We start from the raw sequence: 5,139 nt of genomic DNA on the forward strand, positions 1-5,139 counted from the left end.
CGACACTGTGCTTTGTCATGCATTGGAATTTCTGGTCTTGGAAGAAAATGTCTTGGAAGGAATTGACTTCTTTCACCTCAAACCATCGACTGTGCCAGGAGTAATCAAATCCCTCAGAACTGTAAATTCGAGACCTGTGTTCCCTGCTCTGAAAATGTTAGGTACAAGCAGGATCCAATTGGTGACTTTTTCAGCTGGTCACTTAAACCCCCTACGGAGTGGCAGACAGCCAGGTTATCTTAGAAACAGGGCCTGAACCGGGCTAGGCACTAGCTGTTATTTTAGGAGCCTCACTGTTCTTTGTCACTGAGCTGTGACCAAGCCTGCTTGAATGCACTGTGCACGGCCTGCCCACCCATAATGCAGCCTTCTGGGAAGGGGGTGGGGGATCAGTGTCTTTCCTTCCATGCAAACTGCTTCACTCGGTAACAATCTCTAGCTACCTGGAATGAGGAATAGGAGTTTGGATCTAGTCACAAAATGTTCTTTTATTCCAAGGGTCACCAGCTCAAATGCCTCCTGGGGCCAGCAAGAAAGAGCAGCTTCTACTCACCAAGTTTTACCTACTAGAGCTTGGCACTCAGTTGCTAAAGCCTTTCTCCCTAATTCTTTTTTTTCTCCTCCGGGAGGAACCAATGATCTCAAGTTTTATATAAAATATTCTAGTTTTAGGCTCAGTTTTACTTTAATTAAAAAAAAAAAAATTGAAAGGCAGTCAAAAACCAAACTTGTCTAAGAGTCTTCTTATCCTGCCCAAGAGCTGTCAGTTTGTGACTTTGGTTTTATTCACTAATCCCAGAACAATGGGTGCTACTTGCCCTGCATTTACATAACTCAGATGGACCTGGCAAGGAGTTGGGACTGAACAAAGATTAGTTGTGACTTGGCTAAAGAAGGTTCATGACTTCAAAATAAAAACTGAACCTTTAGCTTGGACCTTGTGGCCACCCTGGCCCTGATTCTTCCCTGCCTCTAACCCCCGTAGAGGGTCTGCACCTCAGGACCTTTGTGTTTGCCTGACTCCCTTCCTTTATCTTTTGTTCCAGTTATCCATCCACACCCCCCCCCCCATCACATACCCCAAGATTTGACTCAAACCTCCCAGCCTCTGGGGAGCCTTCCTCTGACCTCAGCTTACTCTGGGGTTTACCCCACTCACACAAACACCAGCCATGGGCCACAAATCCTAACCTGTTCTTTAGATGCCTGGCACACACAACCCTCGAGGGCAGGGACCTGGGTTCATGTGCCTTGGTATCCCCGTGGTTTCATAGAATACCTCGAACCTTAAGTGGATATGAAAAATGATTGCCCATTAAAAACCCATTCGTGAAAACCTAGTGCTTTAGGAAATGAAATTGCACTGGGGAATGACGGTAAACAGCGATAGTCCCAGCTACTCTGGAGGCTGAGAGAAAAGAGTGGTGGGTTTCAGACTAGACTGCTGGACAAAACAAGCTCCTGGGCTTGTTTCTTTTATTTATGTTATGATGTGTGGAGGAGAAATGAGAGACATTGCTTGTGGTAGAATGCTGAACCAGCACCCTAGACTTCTCTCCGTTTCGTCTTCACAAACATACCAGTTCATATCTGCAAAAAAGAAATCTAGCTGAGCCCAGAAGTGGTCCTGTATACTTGCAATTCCAGTATTCACGAGGCAGAGGTAGGCAGAGCTCTGAGTTCAAGGCCAGTCTGGTCTACCAAATGAGTTTGAGGATAGCCAGGGCTACACAGAGGAATCTTGTCTGGAAAACAAACACAAATAAAAAAAAAAAAACAAACCCAAACAACAACAACAACAACAGAGAGAGACAGAGAGAGAGAGAGAGAGAGAGAAGAAGAAGAAGGAGGAGGAGGAAGAGGAGGAGGAGGAGGAGGAGGAAGAGGAAGAGGAGGAGGAAAAAATTAGGTTTTAAATTTTAGAATGAAGTTTTTCTCTGCCTATGTGGTAATGCATGCCTTTGATCCCAGCACTCAAGAGGCAGAAGCAGGCCGAGCTGCAGGCCAACCAAGGCTACATAGAGACGCTGCCAAAACAGGGAAGGGGGGCTGGGGTGGGGAGGCAGTGGCAGGGTTTCCTTCACATGCTTGTTAAATACACAAAAAAGCAAGATTTAAAGAGCAAGATTTAAAATTCATTCAACTGTGGACATGGCTCCTAGCTTCAGTTACTGCGGTTTCTGAATTAATTTGTCTTCATTTGTTTTCATTTGTTTTGTGAAAACATTAAGGACTCCCGTGTCTCTCAAAACGGTGTAGGTGAGAATAACCTTGAGGTTACAGGCGGGATTAATGAGGAGCTGGGGAGTCGAAGCTAGCTAGGGCTTCATGCACACTATCACAATAAATGCTACAATGCACTCTACTAATTGGGCCACATACCCAGCCTGACTCAGAAATTCTGATCCTCTGCAATTGTTAGGGGAGGATTTCTCTCTGTCTCCTCTCCTCTGTTTCTGACACTCTGACAAGATCCAATTTGCAATCCTCTTGCCTCCTGTTAAGAGTTCAGAGTGTACCCCAAGGTCACCCTTTCCCATCTTTGCTAGAGTCCGTGGGTAGTAACTTGCCACAAACAGCCCTTCCCACCCAGCGGCGGCCAACTAGAAGGTGAGCAGCCACTGACGAAAGACCCTTTGCATAACCCATTCTTAAATTAGCTGAGGCTTGTACAGTTGTAAACTGAAACTTGGGGCAAACCCTGGCGGTTACAATTTTTTACACAAAGAATGCTTCCTCCTTCGCTCAGTCGATTACTTCCTGCATTCTGACTCTCCCGAGCAAATGCATACCCGAGCCTTTGGTGAGCTGCTGAGCGCGGTCGAGCCACCCTCCTACCTGAAGTGGCGACCTCAGCCGCAGCGGGGTTGGCGTTTCATTCATAATACTTGCACCCGCGTGGAGGGAGGCGGGGCGGAGGCTTTTCGTCTGTTTAATAAAAATCCCGGCTATGCAACCGAAAGGGAAAATGATCCTGGAGTGTGCCGCCTGGGGGATGAGCCCTGCACCGCCGCCCTTGGCTAATTATACCGGAGATTGTGCAATGGGCCCGAGCCATTCACCCAGCAGGGCCGCGGCGCCTCTCACTACGTCTGCACTGTCCAGGGCTCCCTTGGCACAGCGGGTACCCGCGGCTGCTCGCCCGAGCGTAGTGATGCAGGCGCTGCAGCGGCCGGGGCGCGGCCGGAAGGAACTGATAAACCCGCGCGAGTGGCACCCCTCCCCCGCGTCGGAAGTGTCCTCGAGCGCCGGTCATTGAGAAATACCGAAGGGGCAGAGTGGGGTGAGGCGAGGACAGCCCCGGGGCCGCGGCTCCTGGCCTAGGATCCCACGCGTAGCCGGCAGCCCGGCCTGGGCAAGGAGAGCGGGCTGCAGAGGAGGCCTAAGTGCCGGTTCCGCACTGCGCCCTGCCGAGCCGCCTGCTCGAAAAGTAGGACCTGCTCCGCTGCTGATCCGGCCGCCGAGGGGCGCTCCGGGCTTTCCCGCAGCCCCCCGGAAAGAAAGAGCTACGGGGCCTCCCCTGCCCATCCTGCGGCGTTAAGAGGCAGGCAGCTGTGCTGGGTTTCCGTGAAGTTGTGAGCAGATCGATAGCACTTTTGAAGTTTTAAGATCTTACTGAGTCAAAGCTTTATTTTGAAAGACCGAGTCTCACTCAAGTAGTTCAGGCTGGCCTGGAGCTCAATGACCTTGAACTCCTGACCCTCCTGCCTCCTGAGATAAAAGATTGTACCATTACACACACTTGTATCAAAAAACAAAACAAAAAACTCTGGTTTTTGTTGTTGTCTGTTTTGTTTTGGTTTTGTTTGTGTTTTGTTTTTTTAGGCAGGGTCTCACTCTAGCCCACAGTAGCCTGGAACTGTGTATTCCAACTGACTGTGATTATTTTGCCTCAGTCTCTCAACTAATGGGACTACGGGTGATGCTACCGTGCCCAGTATTTTCAGATTAATGATAATGCAGCTTCTATATTGAAATCTAAAATGAGGACAAACTAACACTTATTTTTGAATCTCTCTCTCTCTCTTCCCCTCTCCCTTTTCCTCTCCCTCTTTCTAAGAAAGAACATGATTTTATTATAGTTTGTGGGAGTAACAGAATAAGAAAAGTAAGACATCGATGGGTCAAATCAAAACAGATAGATTCTGAGATGTTACAACAAACTCTAGAAATAGATCAGCGTGAGCCAAGTAGTTCCTAAGACAAGGATGATGGAGAATTAACTTTCTTTATTGTTCTTTGGGAGTCCTCCACCTTGCTTTTCTTTTTTTTTTTTTTTTTTTTAAGATTTTATTCATTTATTATATATAAGTACACTGTAGCTGACTTCAGACACACCAGAAGAGGGGATCGGGTCTCTTTACAGATGGTTGTGAGCCACCATGTGGTTGCTGGGAATTGAACTCAGGACCTCTGGAAGAGTAGTCGGGTGCTCTTAACCGCTGAGCCATCTCTCCAGCCCCACCTTGCTTTTCAAATCTGAAACTCGTCAGGAGTGACTAGTAAGCCCTGTGGGATTTGCCTGTCTCCATTTCTCCAGCATTGGAACTATAATTACAGGCCGTCAAATGTGGGTGCTAAGGATGAGCGTAGGTTCTCGAATGGCAAGCAAGAACCATATTAACCTATCATCTATTTTTTTTCCTTTTCTTTTATGTGTATGGGTATTTTGCCTGTATGTATAAACATGTATGAACTACCTTGGTGCCTCGTGCCCTTGGAGGCCAGATGGGGATGTCAGACTTTTGGAACTAGAGTCATAGAAGGTTTCGAGCAGACATATGGGTGCGACAAATCATACCTGGGTCCTTTGAAAGAACCAGGGTTTTTAGCCACTAAGCAAGTCTACAGCCATTCCCCAACCCCCAGACTCTTTTTGAGCCAAGGTCTCACTATTGGGCCCTAGCTGTCCTGGAACTCTGTAGACTAGGACCGCTTTGAATTCAAGAGATCCACCTGCCTCTACCTCCAGGCTGGGAAGATTAATGATGTCTACCACCACACCCAGCATGTCTCATATTCTTCATGGCCTTAAAGTAAGCAAGCAAACAACAACCACCCCCTCCACAAAAAACACAAAACATCCCCTGAAACACACACACACACACACACACACACACACACACACACACACACACA

General features: G+C 47.8%; 1 long non-coding RNA gene across 2 annotated transcripts; it reads right to left on the minus strand.

The window, feature by feature from the left end:
* Positions 1–1,442: 1,442 nt before the first annotated feature.
* LOC120096681 (uncharacterized) lies at positions 1,443–3,150 on the minus strand. 2 transcript variants are annotated; one of them, XR_015637168.1, is made up of 3 exons: positions 2,839–3,150; positions 2,383–2,497; positions 1,443–1,590 (listed from the first exon to the last, which is right to left on the minus strand). It is a non-coding gene; the product is annotated as an uncharacterized LOC120096681 (long non-coding RNA). The 2 variants fall into 2 exon arrangements; XR_015637167.1 differs by lacking the exon at positions 2,383–2,497.
* Between the last annotated feature and the right edge of the window lie 1,989 nt (positions 3,151–5,139).

This window comes from Rattus norvegicus, chromosome 14 (genome assembly GCF_021556685.1).
Source record: "Rattus norvegicus strain SHRSP/BbbUtx chromosome 14, alternate assembly SHRSP_T2T, whole genome shotgun sequence".
Taxonomy (NCBI): domain Eukaryota; kingdom Metazoa; phylum Chordata; class Mammalia; order Rodentia; family Muridae; genus Rattus; species Rattus norvegicus.